This window comes from Hippocampus comes, unplaced genomic scaffold, assembly GCF_001891065.2.
Source record: "Hippocampus comes isolate QL1 unplaced genomic scaffold, H_comes_QL1_v1.1 scaffold242, whole genome shotgun sequence".
Taxonomy (NCBI): Eukaryota; Metazoa; Chordata; class Actinopteri; order Syngnathiformes; family Syngnathidae; genus Hippocampus; species Hippocampus comes.
The window spans coordinates 1,163,314-1,173,408 of record NW_017805385.1 but is presented as its reverse complement, the minus strand read 5'-3'; the positions used below and the strand labels follow the sequence as shown (position 1 = coordinate 1,173,408).

The following is a 10,095-nucleotide window of genomic DNA, read 5'->3' as shown; positions in this document are numbered from 1 at the left end:
TATACACACACATACAGTATGTACATACAATGTACATACACACACACACACACATACACACACACACACACACACACACACACACACACACACACACACAAAACTTAACTTTCTATAGAACTGCACAACTGACTGCAGTGAGTTTACTATGGGTTGAGGGTATAGAACCCAGCGAGGCAGTCTGGCAAAAATGGATCATTCCTGTTACAGTGTTGTACTGCCATAAAAATGACACCCAGTTAACACCTGAAAGGGGCGGAGCCTTGCGTACCACCTGTCCTAGGTCATGCTGGGGGAAAAAAAAAAAAACGTGCTAAATACCTGATGAGGTTGACACATGTAGTTGTGCATCGTTTGTGTGCACAGGTGGCAAGTAATGGAGTACAAATACTTTGTTCCTGTACTTCAGTTGATTTTTCAGGTATTTGTACCAGAGTATTTTTCTGATGATGTTTTCACTGAACTCCCTACATTTTAAAACAGGTTTATGTACCGGTACTTTCTACTTATTAATTTGTCAAAACTTTTTCAACCTCTGCAAATGACGCACCTCAAAAAAGACATAAATAGAGAGAGGTGAAGTCAACCCCCGTTGAGATATTGATTGATTAACTGATTGAGATCTTTGAGACCTTTCAGCTGCAACATGAACCAGGGAGCCTGAAAAGCAATGATGTTGTAACAAACTCATACAAGCAAGATATTCCCCATCCGTGGTGTTATTCAGGGGGGACCTATTCGATGTTGACAGCTCCTAAAATGATTCTTTATCATTACTGTCTAATTTAGCAATTTTGTTTACATAGTTAACAAAGCTACAGTATGTTACTTTAAAAACATAAAAGCCTGAGCCAATGCTCAGTACTTAAAAAAAGAGGGAAAGTATTTTGTGCCCAGGTGTTTCTTGTTTTGTTTTTTTGTTTTTTTTTTCATTGTGACAAACTATCAATTCAGGCACAGTATATGAAATGGCAAAAGTACTTACACTCTATACTTAAGTAAAAGTACAGATATTTGTGCTAAATAAATAAAAAATACTACTAGAATTAAACATACTGATTAAACTTGCGTATTCCTTTAAAGATCATGGATTAAAAATATACTTAAATAAAAGCTTTAAAATTATTTTTTTACTGTCAGTTATATACAATACCCATTAAAAAACATTTCTTTAAACCAATAGCTCGCTAGTGCCAGTTTGACTTTTCTGGTAAAATAAAGTGTTTCCATCCAACTTTGCTGTAATTGTCAATTGAGATAAAAAAAATTAAAAAAAAGAGAAACTAAATTGGCAAGGAAACCTGAAAAAAATGCACCCAACTTGTATGTGCCGAAAATATCAAACAGTTCTCTTAAACAATTCCATGGATTGGTAATATCTTGCTTCTCTCAATCTGATGCGATGTTGTTAATTGTTCTTTGGTTCTGTTCCTCAATGTCACTCCTGCTTGGGTTTTTTTTTTGTTTTTGTTTTTACACCTTGAAGACTCCAAAATCTCAACCATTATTAACTGCAGTTCACTTTATCTTTCTCTATTTACATCTTTTTCCTGTCATCATCACCACAGGTTGAAAACAGGAACAAGTCTGATTTGGCAAAATAAGGCGTAGAAACTCCAGGTATCGTGTCTAAATGTAGAGAGTAAAAGTAAACGCCGTAATAGAAACAGTCAAATACAGATACAGTACATGTAAAATCGAATTCAATCAATCAATCAAAACTTTATTTATATAACAATTTTCATAGAGATTTTGGCTCAAAGTGCTTTACAGGTTCAAATCATTCTCCCAAACCATTCACCTCCCAGGTTAAACACAGTTATTAAGTCCCAGCCCTGTACCAATTTGACAGGAACATTTTTATTTGTAATCTTTTCTCTTTTGTACTGCAGTCAAGGAGACGAACCAGTAATCTATGTTTACCAAAGTATTTTTGATGTCTGTACTTCTACCAAAGTAGAATGAGAGTACTTTCGCCACCTCTGTATTTATTCTCTGAGCCTGCTCCGCACGTCTCTTGCTTGGAAGGTTCAGAGGAATGGGAAGCTCCACAAATTGACGAGCCGCGGTTACGCTACGATATTGCAGAGGCTGCAGCTCGTCTGTTCGTAAACCCCTTTTGACACCGAATACACACGGGTGTACAGTATTTATATCCACATGCACTAGCTTCTAGATGGCAGCAAACTGCAAAGTTAGCGCGCATCTCGGGAGTTCAGCGACAACAAAGAGAATCTGGTGAGAATTGCCCTTACCGCTTTAAGTCATCTCTCGAGAGAGACGTAACACGCGTGGTTCTCCCTACGACGTCCAGCAGAAAACTGTAGTCTTGACGGTTTTGTGCAACCACCTGTAGCTCCTTCCCGGATGACGCCGAGCTGCTTCTGCCTCCCCGAGAAAAGAAGCGAAATGCGAAATGCGCCGCACAACTAGAACGTGCTAGCTTGGCAGTATGCAGTATAGTAGCCGAGGATATACAGTGAGCCGGTGTAATCAGGCTGAGCAGCCATCTGACCCTGACAGTCCTGTCACCGCCAGAACACTCGACAGTTAATGCTCTTAGAGGGAGAAGAGCCTCACTCCTCCCCCGTCGCCGCCTCCTCCCCATCCACTTCACCCCTTTCTTCCCTCCCTTCCCTTCCCTTTCCTTTCCGTTTCTTCCCTTCCCTTTCCTTCTCTTCCCTTCCCTTCTCTTCTCTTCCACCTTGCAGGTATTTGGTTAGCACTTGTGACAATTATAGCGCAGTTCCCTACTCCAAACAACACTGTTGGTTATAAGGTGCTAACCAATCATTCTTCAGCAGTTGGAAGTCGTCTGCGAAAAAATAAAATAAAAATAAATCTTGGTCTCCTGGGTTGTGCCTTCTCGGGTTTTCTCCTTCTTATTCCTTCTTCTAAAAATAGACAGCCCTTCAAGCTACCAGACAGGTTGGACAAGTCAAACCTTTGAGTGCACTCCTTGGCATTAACTATCTCCAAAGAAGGGTTGCTTGTTGTTTTTGTTTTTACTGCAACCCCGCTATTGTTTGAAACTGTTTCTCACAGACACAAGGAGCTGAGAACAGCTTCCGTGGATATTGTTATGAAGCTTTCACAAAGACATCTGTTTTGGGAGGCAGTTTGGCAAGACTGGATGGATTTTGTCACTTTTTCTTCAATGAAATTTGGGTGTATTTTAACTAGTGCCAGCCATGCGTTTGGTACTTGGGCCTTCAGTAGGAACTTATCCAACTTAATCCACTTCTTCACTCATTCAGTGTCAGCCATTTTCAGACCCGCCTTTACTCTAACACGTGAAAGAAATAACAATAATATGTACCTGGGAATGAATGTCTGGATTCTTTAAAGACATAACAATATGTCCCCAGGATTGATTAATAACATCAGTGGCAGTTTCTGGAATGTGCATTGTGTGATATGTAACAGCTGAACACGACACAATAAAGGCTACATGAAATGGATTTCTATTGGCATCATGGCATAAAATCACTGTCATTTGTATGGGAAATTTGTACCTCATTGTGGTGTCCCCCTCTCTAGGAGATGTGACAAGAGATGATTGAGTGGGAGTGGGGGTGGAAGTTCCAAATCAATATTGATCTAATAACATATGAAAAATATACACCATACTCGCTGTAGATGCTGATTAGTAAAGAGTTTGATGTGTGAAGATTGCTGCGATTTGTTTTGCTATAGGATCATCAAGTGCTCGCTTCTAATACCTTAAGTTACATTGACCTGTATTACTGAAAGCAGATTAGACAGACATTACAGCACATATAGGCTGAAATCTGATTGAGAGAAAAACCCAACAGTACTCTACTGAAGCCATATTCAACCCCAAGTTTTTCTGAGGCCAGCCGCCTGAACATCTTGATTTGTACAACCTGTGCGAAACCATTTTAGGAAAGCTCATCTGCACGCTTATCATCCCCACTGGCGTTTCGATCAGATTGCTGTTCACCGTCGTATTCGATTTGAGTTGGAATTACACTCACATTCACACTTTGATGAGGTGTTCTTGATGAGTCCCGATGTTCACTGTACAGTGCAATGTCAGACGGTATGTATTGCGTCAGGTGGTGGCAATATGCGATTGTTATGTTGTGGAATGAGTCGGCCATAGTGGTGGTGGTGGGTTATTGTATGGGATGGTATCCTTCCATCCATCCATTTATTGATCCGCTTATCCTCACAAGTCTAGTACAACTTTATTGTAAAATGTGCTGTATGTGCAACATACAGCACAGATGAAATTTCTTCTCTCTCAACCAGACAACAAGACAACAAGAGGAGCCGCTCTGGGTCTTGCGCCGCCATCAAAAGAACAGTTAACATAAAATGACAAAATAATACAACACAACTCATAAGACACAGAGAGTTGTGCAATATTAACCACTTTTCCTGCATACACATTGTTGTTTGAAGCAGTTATAGATGAAAGAGGAGCGAATCAAAGTGTCCTTTTCACCAGTGGGTCAAAGACATCATGCTCAAAATGTTCACACGTCTGCTACAAGCTAAGTTTGAAAGCAAAAAGAAGCTGTAGCGTCCATTAACGAAAGAGAGATTGTCTCTCATCTCCTGTCCCATGTAAATCCGCTTCAATTCCAAGCCGCGACTCCCAGTTCCACATACACATCGGCGCTCTGCGCTGACGCTCCTTTCTTCTCATCATTGGCTCCTCTAGGCATGCATCCATCCAGCCGCAGACTATCCAACAGCACTGACTTTTCCGTTGAACAAAACGGGGCTGTGAAAATGCTGCCCATTGCAGGCGCAAAACACAATCGCCCTGGGGCTGTCCAGCAACGACAGTCAAATGGCACCGACATTCCTCCCAATCAAAATCAGTACTGGTACGCGTGTGCTGCCGAGAAGGAGCAACCACCAAGCACAGATTCTTCTTCTTTGACGAATGTCGTGGCCAAAAATGCTGAAAACAATCCACATCAGGTCCACACGACGTAGCAACAGCACCATGTGACAAAACACAAGACAAAAACAACAAAAAATGCAAGGCTCTTGAAGAGCCCTTGCCGGCTGCCTACTCAGGCGCCATCTTGGGGAAAAAAAATTCACAAGAGTCGCGGGGCGTGCTGGAACCTATCCCAGCTGTCTTCGGGCAGTAGGCGGGGTACTCCCTGAACTGATTGCCAGCTAATTGCAGGGCACACATAGATGAACAACCACATTCACACCTCGGGACAATTTAGAGTGTGCCATTAACCTGCCACGCATATTTTTAGAATGTGTGATAAAACCGGAATAACCGGAAAAAACCCGCACAGGCACGGGAAGAACATGCAGCTCCATACTGGAAGGCCGGAGCCGAAATCGAACCCTGCACCCCTGCACTCTGAGGCCGACCACTAACCTGTCAACCACCAAGCCGCCTGCATGACAATCATGCGGTCTAATCAGCATCTTGATATGCCACACGCGTGGGGGGATGTATTATCTTGGCACAGGAGAAGTGCTCACCAACAGACATTTAGACTAATTAGTGACCAATGTGTAAACTCAACTTAGCTTTCTCTGCACAAAAAGTCTTGGATCCTTCAGTTCAGCTCATGAAAAATGTGAAATGTGAAAATGACATGTATATGTGCTTAATTTAATAGAAGTCAAATATTTTCCAGACCAACAGTCATTGATGGAGGCAACAACTTAATACAGTACCTGTAAATTTAGATACATGCGGAGTCTTGGGTCTTCGTTTGGGGTTTTTTTTTTTTTTGTTTTTGTTTTTAACTTGGTTCGAGTATGTACAATATGTCAGGCCAGAGAGTCACAAGACTGACACAGGCACAACCTTTTTAAAGCAGACCAGACTGGGGCCTCTCTTTACTATCAATCATTTGAAGTGGAGGTTAAAGTGACTGATCTAGCACATGAACTGCTTAAAAAAAGCCTCCTCCAGATAAAAATAACCACATTGCTTGGACGTGTGGCATTTTGGTGCATTTTAAATGTGAAATCCTACAACTCAACATAAAGAATGGATAAAGGTAGTAATGAGTAGCGAGACACATTTTTCTTCCAGCGCATTACTGGCCAGTGTTACTTTCAACATAATCTGTATATCTCAATCAAAAAAAGTATTTTATGGAGGGGAGGTAAAAATTTGCAGCTCAGATGTCTATGTTCAGAATTAAACGGTCACAGTCATGTTAAATGTGGTCAGCACACACCTGCCACAATTTAAAATAAACCCATGCATCCATCCATCTGTCCATCCATCTAACAATTTTCTAGACCGCTTATTCTCACAAGGATTGTGGGTGAGCTGAATCCTATCTCAGCCCACTTTGAACAGCGATGCATAGACTTTTGAAATCCACTACCATATACAGTATATCAAATATTTCCTGCCAATGAATCTCTGAAGAAGGAGGCCAGGTGGTGCATATGAAGGTCTGGGTTCAGAATCCGACCTTATGCCTCCCTGTGTGAAGTTGGTATACAATTCCCCTTTTCTTCCCAATTCCAGAAACAAACATGGAGGGGAAATAGAGAGCGACTGGTTAATCAATGGAATGGTTAACACGACAATAACATCCGTGCAGAAACAAGCTGTTTGGGGTACATCGAGGAGAGCATTCCAGTTTTTCCACAAAAGTTTTAGGGTTTATTACAGCAATTAACAGCATATCAATGGCATCTTTGTGAAATTAACAAATCTATATGTAACTGTTGATTCCATGACCACCATTACCTAATGCAGTGGTTCATAACCTGGGTTCGATCAAACCCTAGGGGTTCAGTGAATCGGTCTCAGGGGTTCGACGGAGCCTCTGCCATGGAGTGTAAGACACACCCGACTCAACATGTCAATTAGTTATGACACGCCCACTTGGCCATCACTGGCTGCAGATGATCACGTGACATTGCTTGTCCAATAAGTGCTGTGGGAAATTTAGTTCGTTTAGTCGTTAAGTGTGACTGTCATGATAGTACGTCGTACAATAAAAAAAAAAAAAAACGTATCTCTTGAAATTTTATTTACTTTTTTCTGTTTTTAATAAATGTGTTTTTTTACATCTTGAATTTGTAAAAAAATATATGTATTTATTTTTCACTAATTAAGGGTTCGGTGAATGTGCACATTAACTGCTTGGGTTCGATACCTCTAAGAAGGTTAAGAACCACTGACTAATGTAACAGTACTATTAAATGGCGATTTGCATCATTTTTTTTTTGATAAAAATATAGGCAACTGCTAACTCCCATGTCCACCATTATCAATGTAAGACTAGTATAGAGTGTTTTAAAGTTGCGTAAATGATCTTTGTGAGATAAATAAACATTTATGCAACTGTTCATACCCGTGCCCACAATTACAAAACAATCACAATACATAACTTGTGCATTTTACAGTTCTCATGTTGACAGTGTAACGAATTCAACTTTTAATTTTGAGATTTTTATTTAGTAATGTTCTCCTTATTTGTCTTGAATCATTGTTGTTGACTGATATATCGGGCATGGGCTTTTTTTAAACCCCGAATATTAGTATCAGCATTGACCCAAAATAATCCGTATCTAATGTGAGGTTCGTGGATTAGAAAACTTTCCATACGTATGAACGTCAGTGTGAGTAATTGCTTGTCTGTACATGCCCTGCTCTTGACCGGTGACCAGTCCAGGCTTTGTCTCGCCTCAAAGTCACAAGGGATTGGCTCCACCTTACTCACGACAAACAGTAGAACATGAGTGGATGTCTTTACAATAAGAAAATGAAACACAAAGGCATACTGAAAGGTTGATGGATTTTAGTGTCACATTGAATTATCATCAAATCAATTATTCAAGACCCATGAACATAATTTCATAACTTTCGGATCAACCACTGACCAAACAGGTCCCTCGGACACTTAAAACCAACTCAAGAAATCATTTGCTGTTTTACTGGGGCGTGATGTGCAATAATCTGTGATCAACAATGAGATGACTAATTTGCCACAAACCAAGTCATAACAGACCATAACACTTTAGTAGTCAATTTGATCCTCCGTGAGAGTGCCGTCGATGTTGATGCCTCAAACAGCGCAGCGCAGTTGGCTTGAACATGGTTGTCGCAATGTTCTCAGGAAATATGAGCTGAGATCTTGTAGGTCAAATCTCAGCTGGCAGTCTTGTGATTTTTGAATAGCCCAAAGGACACTTAGGTTCAGGGCAGGGCCTCTCTCACTTCCGACGTATGAAGGCCACAGGCTTCATTTGACACATAAACCGCTCAAGCCTGTTGGTCTGCCAGCTCTGCCAAGGTTATGCGTGCATTGGTTTAATACCTCTTCCAAAATATGTCGGGTTTTTTTTTCTTTTTGTCTGTTCCTTTGTTCACCTGGTGAATGTCACAAAACATGTTTCAGAAGTTTGGTCAGGCATGCGCAGGAAGTTTTAAGGCACTGACAGCCAAGTCAGATTAACACATTTACAATACATATTGTCATATTTGCCATTAAAGTAGCAGTACAACATTCAAGGGGAACTACAATGGAAACAGTTAAGCTTAATTTACTATTTCAAGTTTGATTCTTTGATTTTGTGCAAACACTTGACAAAATAAAATTGAATACGGTAATTTCAACACACCATTTTTTTTCAATATAAGGGCAAGATGTCAAAACTTCCTGTTGTATTTTGAACATGCATATCATCTTTTTGCTGTTTGCTTAAGTCTATAAATGATTAATTCCAAAAAATACATAAAACATCGTATCATGGAGGCCCCCATTTTTTAGGTCTTTTCACTCTCAAGATAGAACAAATTTGCGAGAATGTGATTTATAGTCGCCAGTTCTGTCTAACTATGCAGCTTTATTTACAAAAAAAAAAAACATACGGCATTAGTAAATACTCAGCAACTACAAGGTATACATCATCACTGTGGGGTGGGATCCCAGCTGATTCGCAACAGCTGTTGGTAAGTTAATACGCCCAAAATAAAAATACTAATTAATACCTGGAAAGCTGTCATTGGCTAAATTTATATACATTTATATAATACGATGCCAGCTCGCCAATGTTAGCAGCTAGTCGGTTGCCTTGCGGCATCTCACCGCCGGCCTGGTGGCTGGTTTGCAATGTGGGGGGCTAGTGTATGCTGTAACAACCAACATAAATCAGCTTTAGTTCAGGGATATTTATCAGCGTGAGCACATGCTTATCAGTTTAAGATGTAAAAAGTGCAGTTATTGCAGGTAGAATGCCATTTTAAACATTACATAAATCACAGTCTGGGCTTATAACAATTAGCGGAAGTTGTAATGTGTGTAGTACACGTAAAATTGAAAACACATGAAGAGAATATGAGCACTTAACTATAATTATCATTTAAGAAATGTGACTGCCATGATGGGGTGGAGTCTACACAATTTTTTGTAGTTTCATTTTTTGTTCTTGTGCTTATTAAGGTTGTCAATTACTGTGTGGTAATTGCTGCAACAACACAGCTGGGCGGGCCAAAGTCTCATTTCACTATTTACCAGAAGCAATTTCGAATCGACAAAGAAAGTTGAATTGCTATTAAGATGGACTAACAGGAATAAACAGGCAGCACGCCTTGTGTATCAGCATGAAAGGAGTCAAGCTTTATGTACACCGAAACAAAAGAAACAATGTCGGGTAACTCTACACTGAATAAAAAGATCCTTTGAATGTACTTAATTGGGACGTATGCATCATTTAGACATGATTAAAATGTGGTAATCTGATGTAATTTTCGTATTTTTACCACAAAAATAAACCAATGATATGTGTTAGTTTAACCGAGTTCAATCATGCACAACCGAAAATCATGTACTTTTTTTCAGTGCAAGTGGACAACAATAATACTAGGATCCCCATGGAAAAAGTAATACAGTAACAACGAATTAGAGCGTGAATCTGTCTCGTGAGGAGTGGGATTAGGACCCAGAAGATGACATGACACATGACATCACAAGTAAAAGTTTTTATTGACGACAATACAAAGTAACAACAGAGTGCAGGGCTGGATGCTGATGACACGGAAGAGAGCTAACACTCTCACTGGGAGAAAGCTCGACATGCTGACAAAATGTCACTGAGTAATCCAAGTTTCATCAAGCC

The 10,095-nt window shown here is 40.2% G+C and overlaps 1 protein-coding gene across 1 annotated transcript in view; it reads right to left on the bottom strand.

The window, feature by feature from the left end:
• LOC109517673 (protein tyrosine phosphatase type IVA 3-like) overlaps positions 1-2,574 on the bottom strand; it is a 9,180-nt gene extending 6,606 nt beyond the window's left edge. The window contains exon 1 of the mRNA XM_019872986.1: positions 2,256-2,574. The gene's annotated coding sequence lies outside the window, so the exon portion shown is untranslated. The remainder of the gene's footprint in view (positions 1-2,255) is intronic.
• Positions 2,575-10,095: the final 7,521 nt, after the last annotated feature.